Below are 14040 nucleotides of genomic sequence, written 5' to 3' on the forward strand. Positions count from 1 at the left end.
TACGTAACCGGGGGTTAGGATACTTACAACGAGGCAGAATATCGTTAATTAGGGGGGTATTATGCCCGGGTACAGCTTCTACACTATAGAAATTTGAGAGAGAAAGTCGGGAATGAACGATCGAAAATGAAAGTTGATGTCTACTATTTATAGTTGTGATCGTTGACCTTGTCGCGCCCCGCGACGAAAACTAAGGAGGGCTTCGCGGCCCGCGACGCCAGCTAGGGTAGGCCTTAGCTTGGCTGACTCGGATGCTAGCCTCGTCACGGGTCCGACACGTGGCGGCACCGGGTCACGCCGGTTCTCTCCTAGCTCGCGGCCCGCGTAGAACTAAGGGCAGTCTGTCGCGGCCCGCGACAGACTTGTTTTTATTGTTTTAGTTTTATTTTTAATTATATAAGGGTATTCGGGACCGGTTTTCGTATACGGGATGTATTTTAGGACGTATAGGGGCACTCTAAATATATTAAGGGTGTCAGAAATATTTTGAGGGTTGTTATATCTTCCCCACCTTGTTTTTGAACTCGTCCTCGAGGTCTACTGAAATAGGTGTAGATATTTCCTTTGCATTTCTGATTCAAGCTCCCAAGTTTACTTTGGTCCTCTCTTGGAATCCCATTTCACTTTGACCAGAACTAATCTCTTGTGCTTGAGATTCTTGACCTTTCTGTCTTTAATTTCGAGAGGTCTTTCTACAAACTTAAGCTTTTCATTTACCTCTATATCCTTAAGAGGTACTACCAGTGATTCATCAGCTAAGCATTTCTTGAGATTAGATACATGAAATACATCATGTATTCCGGTCATTTCCTCTGGCAGTTGTAGTTGATAGGCTACATGTCCTATTCTTCTAATAATCTCAAAAGGTCTAACATATCTAGGGCTTAGCTTTCCTCTTTTGATGAATCTTACCACTCCTTTCCAAGGAGAAAATTTCAATAACACCTTGTCTCCTACTTGAAATTCTAATGGCTTTCGCCTGTTATCAGCATAACTCTTTTGTCTATCACGTGCTGCTTTTAGTCGTTCCTTGACTTGAACAATCTTGTCGGTCGTTTCTTGCACTATCTCAGGTGCGGATAGTTGTTTTTCTCCAATTTCCGCCCAACAGACTGGCGTTCGGCACTTTCGTCCACAAAGTGCTTCGAATGATGCAGCATTGATACTGGTATGATAGTTGTTATTGTATGAAAATTCTATTAGTGGTAAGCGATCGTCCCAGTTACCTCTGAAATCAATTACACAAGCTCTAAACATATCTTCCATTGTTTGAATTGTCCTTTCGCTTTGTCCGTCCATTTGAGGATGATAAGCTGTGCTTAGATTGAGCTTGGTCCCCATGGCTTTTTGGAAACTTGTCCAAAAATGAGAGGTAAAACGACTATCCTTATCAGAAACAATTGATAAAGGAATTCCATGCAATGAAACTATTTCATTTACATACAATTTAGCTCATTGTCCCATACTGAAAGTTTCCTTCATCGGTAGGAAATGAGCTGACTTTGTTAGCCTGTCTACAATCACCCAGATTGTATCATTACCTTTCCTTGTCTTGGATAATTTGGTAACAAAATCCATTGTTATCAATTCCCTTTTCCATACGGGCATCTCTAACTGTTGCAACAAACCTGAGGGTTTTTGGTGTTCAGCTTTAACTTGTGAACAGGTTAAACACTTCGAAACATAAGCTGCTATGTCCTTTTTCATTCCTATCCACCAAAAATTTTTCCTTAAGTCCTGATACATCTTATCATTTCCAGGATGCATCGTATACTTAGACTTATGGGCTTCTTCTAATATACGGTGGCGCATGTTTCCTAATTTGGGTATCCACATCCTTTTCTTATGGAATCTCCAAATTCCACATGTTCCTTGTTCTAATTCCTTAATCATTCCTTTCAATTTCTCAGTATCATCCTTGATTACTAATTCCTGTGCTTCTCTAATCTGTTCTTTTAAATCTATCTCCAGATTTAATTTAAGAGAACGCACTCTTTTTGGCTTTTCATGATATTTCCGACTTAACGCATCAACTACTATATTGACCTTTCCTGCATGATACTGGATATTACAATCATAATCGCTAAGAATTTCCATCCAGCGTCTTTGTCTCATATTCAACTCCTTTTGCCCGAAAACATACCTTAAACTCTTGTGATCTGTGAAAATGGTAAACTTACTTCCATAAAGGTAATGTCTCCAAATTTTCAGGGCAAAAATTATAGCTCCTAATTCTAGATCATGGGTTGAATAATTCTCTTCGTGATTCTTAAGTTGTCTAGAGGCATAAGCTATAACCTTTTGACGTTGCATCAATACACATCCATAACCTAACTTAGAAGCGTCACAATAGACTACAAAGTCTTCAGTTCCTTCTGGTAATGCTAATATGGGTGCATTGGTTAATCTTTGCTTAAGAATTCTAAAGGCTTCTTCTTGTTTTGGTCCCCATTCAAACTTAATAGATTTACAGATTAGCTTAGTTAAGGGAATGGCTATTCTAGAAAAATATCGAATAAATCTTCTATAATAACCGGCCAATCCTAAGAAACTTCTAACCTCGGTTGGTGACTCAGGGGTTTTACATTTAGTAATTGCCTCGATCTTTGTGGGATCCACATGAATTCCTTCATAATTGACTAAATGTCCAAAAAAACTATACCTGTTCTAGCCAAAACTCGCACTTCGAAAACTTTGCATAAAGTTTTTCTTTTCTCAATAAACTTAGAAGTGCGTGAAGATGCGCTGCATGTTCCTCCTTACTCTTAGAGTAAATGAGAATATCATCTATAAAGACAATTATGAATTTATCCAAATATGGCTTACATATTCGGTTCATCATGTCCATAAATGCAGCTGGGGCATTGGTTAAACCAAATGGCATGACGGTAAATTCATAACGGCCATACCTTGTTCTGAAAGCGGTCTTAGGAATGTCCTCTTCCTGTACCTTTAATTGATGATATCCTGATCGTAAATCGATTTTAGAGAAAAATTGAGCTCTTTGCAACTGATCAAACAAATCATCGATTCTCGGTAATGGGTACCGATTCTTAATCGTGACTTTATTCAATTCACGATAATCAATGCACATTAGCATTGACCCGTCTTTCTTCTTAATGAATAAAATCGGTGCTCCCCATGGCGATGAGCTTGGCTGTATGAATCCTTTCTCCAACAATTCGTCCAATTGTTTCTTTAACTCTTGCATCTCTGCTAGAGCCAAACGGTAAGGTGCTTTGGCAATTGGTGTTGTTCCTGGTAGTAGAGGAATTCGAAATTCGACTTCCCTATCTGGCGGTAGTCCTGGTAATTCTTCTGGAAACACATCTGAAAACTGAGATACTATTGGAATATCCTTCAGTTCTTTTCCTTTAGTGTTAGTGATTTTGGAAATCAAATACACTAATGATCTTTTCCTTATATAACTAGTTGTTTTCATTACAGAGATGAATTTTGTGGATCTAGACGGCTTATCTCCTTTAGTTGTGATCTTTTCACCCTTTGGTGAATTTACTTGGATTGACTTTTGATCACATAGAATACTGGCTTTATTGGCTATTAACCAATCCATTCCTAATACAACATCAAATCCTGCCAGATTCATTGGGTAAAGGTTTGCAATAAAACTTTGATTTAAAAATCTACTCTTGCTCCCTGCAAGATTTCAGTAATCTTAATGGTTTCCCCATTTGCTGTTTCTACTAAACATTCTTGTGGGAGTTTAGTTAATGGTTGATCGAGAAGTTTCCAAAATGAAGTATTAATAAAACTTTGGTTTGCACCAGAGTCAAATAGTACATTAGCAAAAACATCATTAACTAAAAACGTACCGGCAATCACGTCCGGAATCATCTTGGCTTCTTCTGTAGTCAGAACAAATGCTCTAGCATTTTTAGTATTCTTGTTGTTCATGGCTGGAGCTGGTTTCGGACAGTTCGGCTTAATGTGGCCTTTTTCTCCACAATTGAAGCATACTCCATTACTAGGTTTCTTCCTGCAATCTTCTTCCTTTTGTCCTGGTATCTTGCAGAAATTGCAGTATGTGGAGCATCTTCCTAAATGCTTCTTCTTGCAAGCCTTACAATAAGGTGTAGAGCCTCTACTGAACCAGCCTTACAATAGGGGTGTAAACGAGCCGAGTCGAGTCCGAGCTCGACTGGGCTCGAGCTCGGCTCGTCATGTTTCTATGAAGCTCGAGCTCGGCTCGGTTCGAGCTTACTTGTTTGAGCTCGAGCTCGGCTAGCGAGTAAAACCCAAAGCTCGAGCTCGGCTCGACTCGGCTCGAGCTATTTTGAGAACAACGGCTTAAGCTCGCTTCAATATCGCTTAAACGAGCCAAAGCTCGGTTCAAGCTTGGCTCGCCAATGTTATCATCATTTTTATTGTATTATATATAAATATATAATAAAAATAAAATTTTGTTTGGGCTCGTTTAGGCTCGCGAGCCTAAACGAGCTTTGTATTTCAGGCTCGAGCTCGGGCTCGATAACAAAACGAGCTCTATTTCAGGCTCGAGCTCGGGCTCGAGCTCGTTAAAGCTCGGCTCGTTCGAGCTTTTAACCGAGCCGATAACGAGTAGCTCTCGAGCCTCTGGGCTTGTTTACACCCCTATGTAGAGGTAGAACCTACATTTTTCCCATGGTTAGAATTTCCATAGCGGAATTCTTGGGTAAGCCTTTGAGCTAGGTTCCTCCTCTGATCTTCTTCTCGTGTACGCACTAATTCATCAGTCAAGGTGTTTGCTAGTTCTACAGCTTCTTCTATGGTTTGGGATCTAGCTGCCTTGACTACATGCCTAATCTCACTGATTAATCCCCATATATAACGGGAGATTAATACTGGTTCTGGTGATGCAAGGGTTGGCACTATCCTAGCATATTCGAAGAAAGTAGTAGTGTAACCCTACTATCTACTCCAGTCATTCTAAGGTTTAAGAACTTATTTGCTATCTGTTCTTTTTCATTGGAAGGGCAGAATTTCCTTTCTACCATGTTCTTAAATTCCTCCCATTCCATATTGTAAACCCTGTCACTTCCCTTAGACTGGAGGATAGTGTTCCACCATTCTAGGGCTGAGTTCTTAAACAGATTGGAAGCAAACATTATCTTATCCTCTTCCGCGCACTTGCTTATTTTCAAGACTGCCTCAGTCTTTTCTATCTAGCGTAGAGTTGCAATGGGTCCTTCATTGCCCGAGAATTCTATTGGTTTACAAGACCAGAATTCTTTATAAGAACAACCATAAGACATGGTTCTTCTTCTTTTAGGAATGGGCACTTGAAGTATTGGTCCATTGTTTACGCTGTGATCTGGTTCAGTAGGTCGCTTACTGCCATTGTTACTTTTATTATCCGCATCCTTAACCGTTTTAATAATATATAGCATCGCGTCTATAATCCCATGTACCACTATGTGTTAGATGGCACTGTTATCCACTTGGTTTCCATTATTATTGTTGTTCGGGTTATCGTTGTTATTCTGGTTATCATTATTCTGATTTTTCCTGGTTCACTTCATTGTCCATATGAATTTCAAACATTTACCACATATTAATATCACAGGACAATATCCAATAAAAACAATCACACAACACACATATTGATCAAAATCGTCGATCATTGCGACTTTTACTCTTTCTTATATATTATGCGTCTAATACAAACTGGAAACTGGAATTTAAAATTACAATACTATTATGCATCCATAGCTATTGTCTAAATATTTTTTTTCAAACATACACACATATTATATTTATATATATATATATATATATTATTACTATTATTACTAATGATAGGGGTTCATCCAAAAGTCCATATTACACTCGTCATATTTCCAGACGAGTCGTTCTCCTATCTGTCTCATCCTCACTTCCTTCTAAAATCTCCTCACCAAAGGTTCGGAGTTCTTGCACATTTTCTGTGCTCATGGGTGGTGCAGGGGCTGGTATTGGGTTTGGGAACAGAGGCATCGGTTCTTGGTAAGGGTAAGGGTTCTCTAGAATTTCCCTGATGAATTGGTCGTTATCATAATAGGGGTCTAGAGGGTCTAGATCTTGGTAGGCTGCTAAGTTTGGCATGGGTTCATCTGGTTTGGGTAGCGTTACTGGTAATCCCTATGGTCGTCGAACCACGGGTCGTAGTCTGGGTCTGAGGGATGGGGTGCTGGTATTCTAGGTATCTCAGTCGGGTCAAAAGCTGGTGCTGGGATTTGGTTTTCCGAGTTGACTTCAATCTCCATTAGTTGTGTGGGAAACAAGGGTAATGGTTGGGGTGCTATGAGTTGCTCTAGATTAGGGTCTGCAGCTGTAGTTGCTAAGATATGAAAATTTGCTAGACTCCTATTGAGCATATCTTGAGTGTGAGCATCTGTTTCTTTCTTAGCGGCTGCTAAAGCACGCTGTTGCTGAAGTTTTCTCATCCTTTTCCTACGTTCATGCGCTCCTCTGCTGAACCATCCTCTCTTCTTGGGAGGGAATGGCTCTTCAGACTGGGCTTTGAACACGAAAATTCCATCTTCAGTATCAGCCGAATACCCTGAGAGGGTAGGCTGTGAAGAGGTGCTTTCGTCCGTAGGTGAGCTGGACAACTGACGGTAAGCGTCTGAAGGTCCTTGGTCGCTCATACTATAAACTAACAAATAGTGAAATAACACAAAACAATAATACACAGATATGCACGTAGTTCCATAGATAATTTCCTAACATTTTGAATAATATCTTGGTGTCAGCAGAACATTTCTGTGGCTGAATCAGTGGCTTAGCTCTGATACCACCTTCTATCGCAACCCCCATCCCCTATTTACCCGAGAACAAGCGGTCGCGGCCAGTTTTAGTGGTATCGGTGTTTATCAGTTTGGCAGCGGAAATTACATTAGAATCGTAGTTAGGAAATGTTTTATCAGAGTAAAATACCATACTTTTAGAATATTAAACACGGGGGAAATTCCCAAGTTTTCAGTACACACATATTCATAGGGATAAACCTTATTTTATTTAAATAAAAATATCTCTTTATTTTAGGTAACTTTATAGCCACTTTTCCAAGCCTTCAGTGCTGTCCAGCTGGCTTCTATTTGGCTTTTCACATTTTGTTACCTGAAACGCGTTTAAAAACATTTTGTCAGTGGGAAATACTGGTGAGTGAATCCCAGTTTAGTCAAAAGGAGTAAAATCATTTTACAGTATTGAAGGCGCTCACAAAATTACATTTGTTTCCATCTACTTTAATTACCACCCACGGTACTGTCAACCCGACTTGTGGTCATGTTACTACTCACAGTGTAGTAACAAATTTAGTATACAAAACCCCAACATACCGACGATAATTGTAGAATACAAATACCCAATCACTGTTTAATATATTGTAAATCATATGAGGTTTTGTAAAAACAGTTTGCAAAAAGGAGGATTACTCACATTGCTATCTTAGGGTTTTCCTTTGTGATTTCCTAGTGATTATCTATTAATTACACAATGCACACGTGTTAGTATAATAATCCAATATTTACATTAGTAATACCCTCTCCGAGATAGAATTCCAACGACTACGTCGGGCAGAACCTCGACAGCCGTTACGGAACCCTAGATCAATCGGGCAGCGTATCTAATACGTAACCGGGGGTTATGATACTTACAACGAGGCAGAATTTCGTTAATTGGGCCGGGGGGGGGGGGTATTATGCCCGGGTATAGCTTCTACACTATAGAAATTTGAGAGAGAAAGTCAGGAATGAACGATCGAAAATGAAAGCTGATGTCTCCTATTTATAGTTGTGATCGTCGACCTTGTTGCGCCCCGCGACGGAAACCAAGGAGGGCTTCGCGGCTCGCGACGCCAGCTAGGGTAGGCCCTAGCTTGGCTGACTCGGATGCTAGCCTCGACACGGGTCCGACACGTGGCGGCACCGGGTCACGCCAGTTGTCTCCTAGCTCGCAGCACACGTAGAACTAACGGCAGTCTGTCGCGGCCCGCGACAGACTTGTTTTTATTGTTTTTGTTTTATTTTTAATTATCTAAGGGTATTCAGGACCGGTTTTCGTATACGGGATGTATTTTAGGATGTATAGGGGCACTCTAAATATATTAAGGGTGTCAGAAATATTTTGAGGATTGTTATAACTATACGGTACAAAAATAAAGTTGTTTTTGATGAAAATAACAAACATACCCAAAACTCATATACGATTTTGGCAATTTACTCTTTATTAATATTTTTGAAAGTGGTTGTGAGTGAAGGAGAGAGAAAATGTAATGATAAAAGTATAAAAAAATATTATTTAATTGTTAAAAAGAGAGAAAAAATAGTTATTTTTAGTATAATTATAAGGATAGGAAATAAAGAATTCATTGTGAATGCTATAACTAGGATATACCACAAAAGCCATTTGTGTTTTTTTTTTTTATTTTTTTTCTGTCACACCCCGATTTCCACACGTTTCACCGGTGGGCCCGGTGGGGGATTACAGTGACGTAGTTGGCAACAATATAGTCAAACAACACAATATTTAAATGCACAGTGGAAGCATAAAGATAGATATATTTTAACCAACAAATGTAATATCCAAGTATCACAAGTAGTCGAAATAATCCACAGGGGATCAAAATAAAATAGGAAATAATGTTCAACAGATAGTGGCATCTAGGCTTGCGAGACTCTAACGATGCTAAGGAGTGGTCAGCCTATTTCGTTTAGAACCTGCATTTAATCTTTTTGGGGAAAATACGTCAGTTTACACTGGTAAATACATTCAACCGACACTTTTAAAGGTTTAAAAAAAATGATTTGAATGCTCGAGGCATAAACTTTTATAACTTGGGATAATTAATCAAATCTAATCTTGTAAAAGAATTACATGTTCATTATGCGTTCAGTCGCCCGGTTCGTGCCGGGTTTAAGGTTAACTGACACACCACATAGTACAAAACCGCGGCGGGAAAACCAACGGTTATACCTTTATAAATATGGACACATTGTCGGGTGTACGCCTACACCCGCGTGTCGAGGTCGTGGCCATTTAGTAAAATGATGCCAAGGATATCCGGGACATGGTCATTAAACTCCCAAAAGCGTAAACAAACAAACCAAGTTTTTAAACGGGTCATATTGATAATACTTAACTACTAATGAGTTAAGGTCAAATGCCCGACCAAGCGGTATTGTATATACCGTACCCCAAGCCCGTATAAGGGAAAATAAGTTAAAAGTATTTACCTGAGCAAGTAATAACCACAACAAGCAAATGCAGGTATCTTTTACTGCTCTCCTATTCTGGAACGAAGGTTTATAATAACCTATTAGAATCCTAACGGGTCTTTAATTTAGCCTAAGCTTAGACCGGTTAGTTTCAAAGGATAATTACGGTTTAATCGCATGAAAGGCGAAAACCGGGAATGGAATGTGGTTTGGACCCAACAAGTTCGGAGACTTGTATATTATGGGTAAACTAAACACATTCTGGGTTTTGAGATAAAAACGACAAGGTTTGACCCGTTTCGGCTAATTTATGTAAACTAGTTACATAAGCTGAACCGATCACGTAAATGGCGTAACGGGTAACCGTAAGAGTGCTACACTGGTTTCCTAAGTTAATATGCTCCGAAGAGGTTATGGTATCAGTAGGATACCTTCTATTATGCCCATAACGAGTTTAATCCCAATATACGCCCCGTAGGGGTATTTTGGTCATTTTAAAAATTATAAAAGAGATTTCCGGGTTCTTCAGGAAATCTGAGTTTTCTGAACAGGTTATAAAGTTCAAAATACTTTATTTATTATTTAAAATCAGTAGCAATTGGATTCGGGTCAAAATACCATGTAGAACTCATTTTATGTTCGAAAAAGGTATATTCGGTATTTACCGAATCAATGCCATAACCGCAGGTTATGAGCAGGTTAAAAATAATTAAAAATCTTTAAAAATCCCAAAATATTATATTAAAACAGGGTGTAAAAGGTTTTGTGTCAAAATTTGGGTTTAGATAGGCTTTATGCTAATTGCGCCGATTAATCATTAAAGTTTTCTTAATTGCGCTATTTAGCGTAACTCCTATTCTAGACCTCGGATTGACACGAAATTTTAGGGACATGTTTAGAAATCAGTAACTAAGGTTATTGTCCTTTTATATATCCAAAATTCTCGTTTTAAAGTAAAAAGGGCATCATGGTCAACTTTTAAGCATATAACGGAAATGCGCAAACGACTCGGACAAACAACGAACCAGCCACAGAGGGTTATACCATCATGTAACCTGGTCCTAAGAGAGTCCTAAGGCATATCTAAATCATACCAAATCGGGTCAGAACTGAAGTCAAAGCAAAAGTCAAAGTTTTGCGACTTTCGGTTCCGAACCGGGTCAAAACAGTAAATGGTCGGATCAAACAAGCTTAGACCAGTTATAATACTTATTATCAAGTTATATGAGTGATAAAACAGGTTACATGCCATCTACATTGTTAATTATGCGTTAAATCGAAAATTAGCATTCTTTTGACTTTTTCTAAGCAACTTTGACCCGACATTTGGACTAGTTAGAGTGGGAATCAGAGGGTGCCCTTATAAGAGGTGAACGGAGTGAGTGCAGGCCCTCGCTCAACGAGAGCATGGTTTTGTGGTCCGGGTTCGGTCTTTCGTTATGATGGGGTTTAATGCCCACATAATTACCAACATATAACTACCTTTGATTCGACTAATCACTGGACCATTTGTGATTAATCGTTAAGTCAACCGTTAATTACGACGGTTTGACTTCTAAGCTATAACTAAGCAAAAACTTAACTAAGAAGGGTTAAGCATACTTACTGAAGTCTAATGCAAGATTAGGAATGCTTAGGGAAGACCCTTGAGCTCCAGAAAGCTTCACAATGTAGAAGGAAGGTGTGATCTCAATGGTTGCAACCTTGTGGCCTTTTATAGTGTTCTAAATCCTCCAAGATGGTGACAACTAAGTCTATAGGGTGATCCAGATCATTTACAAGTGTTTCCTAATGTCTAGGAAAGGTTAGGGGTCGCCCATGTTGCTGTAAATATCTTACTATGTCGGTTTGACGTTTATAACAGCCAACAGCCAAGCTGCTGCCGCTGGGCACCCCTTACGGACCGTAAGGCAAGACCCTTGCGGTCCGTAAGCCTTTGACAAAGAAAAAATTTTAACCTTTCGCACCTTACGGACCGTAAGGCAGGACCCTTGCGGTCCGTAAGCCCTTGTCAGAAGAAAAAAAAATAACCTTTCATGCTTTGAACAGACAACTTGTAGTGCATGATTTCTGGTCATGAATTTTCAGTATAATGCTTTTAACCCATGCTTGAACAGTTATCTACCCTATCATGCAGTATCATTGGTTTGCACAAAGATGGGATTTATGAACGAAGGTTTAAATTGCATTATTTTCATAGGACCCATTCTTGCAAATTTGGCATCCATCACTTTAGTAATCACCGGATTAAAGGTATACTAGATGTTTATTAATCATGCTTAGGGTCTTGGGATTTATAATGAAGTCGCTCAGAGGTATAAATTAACATGTCGACATGTTCAAAAATCCTACCATACATCTTTAACCAAATCCGGGTTTACAATATTTTTGTCGTAAGTGACACGTGTCGTTTATTTATTGGACACAAATTTTCGAGGTGTTACATTTTATATAAACCGATGAATTGAGGGCAGTTCAATAGATAACATGATTTAAGCACACACAAAAGCGTGGAAGTAACATTTTACACATTCGTATCTTCTCTTTAATTGTAGCACATAAAATGATTATGTAATCAATAATCCTATTTGCTTTCTAATTTTCATGTGAAATTGAATAAAAAATTAAGAGAATCATCAACTAATTACTCAATTTTCAACTTTAATTAGCCAAAAAAAAACATCAACAATCGATCGATGATGATAAAACAAGAAACAGAGTAAGAATACTAGGGTTTGAATTGATACCAAATCAACAGTTTCATTTTTAATCTCTTTGAGGCTGAGAGCCTTATCGTCGCTCATGTTTGCAGCGATTCAGATACAAAGTTAACAGTGAATTTGGGAAAATTAATCGGAGAAGAACAGCATCGAACGAACTAACTGATTAAATGGTTGGAGGCAGTGGAGGCTATATTTTAAGGAAAGGGTATTTAGGTCATTTTAACTGAGAAAACTAACTGATGTTAGGCCCAGGGACTATCCGGGAAAGAAAATTGAAAAATTCGGGATTATAGCTGTAATTTTAGAAAGTTAGGGACTAAAAAGGTGAAAAAATGCCAAACCGCAGGGACTATCCGGGCATTTAACTCTTCTCATTATATCAAACACGGTATCATATACATTATATTATTTTGTTGTGATGCATTGAATGTGAAGCTATATTACAAGCTAGAGTGTGAAATTCAGATACAATACTAAGGTGCTGTTTGTTTTTTAGAGGTAAAACGTCTGCAGTCTGCGGACCACATCTGCAAACATCTGTAGCAGAAGAGGTGGACCAAACCTCTGCAGTCTGCAACAAAAAGACTGTTTGTCTTTTAACTTCTGCAAACAAACAGCACCTGTCTCTCTCTCTCTCTAAAAACTCTCTCTCTCTCTCGTCGAGTCATCGGTAACTCCACACAACTGCCCTAAAAGATTCAACAGACATATAATCCCTAAAAGATCCATAAACGATAATTCTCCACCACTCAAAATTAAGAAACAATACTCATTAACATAAACAATGATTCTCCACCACTCAAAATTAAGAAATTTAGCTAACAATTGTGGTAAAAAGACTGAGTTGTTGTACCTGCGGTGAGTGTGGGAGGTTTAATCGGATGGTTCTGAGTGGATCCGATACTTGAATCAGAGGGTGTAGAAGATAGAGGTTTCTTCGATTGGAAGGTGTGGTTAGGGTTACGAACGATGTTAGTGAGACTGGCCAAGGGTTTTCTCTTGATTGATGATTTTGTCACCATAATTGTGTGTTTCGGTAGTTCAGCTTTATCCATTGCTTTCCATTATGGTAGGTAGGGTCGTTTCTATACGAGTATTGTGGTTGTGGTGAAGACGCCAGAAGATTGTTAGAGAAGAGATGTGTTTTGAGATTAGGAAAGAAGAAGAAAAAGAAGAAGGGTTGGAAGAGGTGGGAAGACATTGGACCATCTCTGCGTGGGGAAGAGGACGCGCAAAGGTTTGAATGTCTTCTAAAAACAAACAGTCTGTAGAGTTAAACATCTGCGCGTGGTCTGCACGGCGCAGACATAAGAGACCAGAAGAGGTTTTTCTAAAAAAAACAAACACCACCTAAAACGTTACATAAACTTAACATTAGGAGTTAATTGCCATTTTAGTCCCTGTGGTTTGGATAATTTTGCCAGTTTAGTCCAAATGTTTCATTTTTAACATCCGGATCCAAAAAGGTTTCATCGTTGCCATTTTGGTCCAACTGACTTAACTCCATCCATATCTGTTAAGTCTGCCAAGGGCAATTTTGTCATTTCATTTTTCTTTTTATTTACCCTTTTTTCTTTATTGCTTATTCTTTTAAATGAAATGACAAAAATGCCCTTGGCAGACTTAACAGATATGGATGAAGTTAAGTCAGTTGGACCAAAATGGCAACGATGAAACCTTTTTGGATCCAGATGTTAAAAATGAAACATTTGGATTAAACTGACAAAATGGCCCAAACCACAGGGGCTAAAATGGCAATTAACTCTAACATTAATTTGGGTTTGAGTTTAGCATCAAAATGGATGTGTTAGTTTCGAGACATACCCATTACATGTAGCTAAATGCATCTATCTCGGATCAATAAAATGGATTCACGGGTTAAATCATTTATTATTACAGTCTTTTAATTCAAAATAGCTTACTATGGATGATCTAAGTAAGCAAATTTTTTAGGTATATACGTTTTCGACCTTCCGGTTTTTCGCTCAATACTGTAGTGTTATGTATGTACGTTTTGTATAGAATTTTTTAGGTATATACGTTTTCGACCCCCCGGTTTTATAAAAAAAAAATTACTTATATTGAATTTTTAGGTTGGGTGACTTCTGACCCCCAGTGGA

At 38.7% G+C, this 14040-nt stretch overlaps 1 long non-coding RNA gene across 1 annotated transcript; it reads right to left on the bottom strand.

The window, feature by feature from the left end:
• Positions 1-6874: 6874 nt before the first annotated feature.
• On the bottom strand, positions 6875-13071 carry LOC118487320. Its single transcript, XR_004881361.1, has 2 exons — positions 12774-13071; positions 6875-7098 (listed from the first exon to the last, which is right to left on the bottom strand). It is a non-coding gene; the product is annotated as an uncharacterized LOC118487320 (long non-coding RNA).
• Positions 13072-14040: the final 969 nt, after the last annotated feature.

The sequence above is a fragment of the Helianthus annuus genome, chromosome 15 (assembly GCF_002127325.2).
Source record: "Helianthus annuus cultivar XRQ/B chromosome 15, HanXRQr2.0-SUNRISE, whole genome shotgun sequence".
Taxonomy (NCBI): domain Eukaryota; kingdom Viridiplantae; phylum Streptophyta; class Magnoliopsida; order Asterales; family Asteraceae; genus Helianthus; species Helianthus annuus.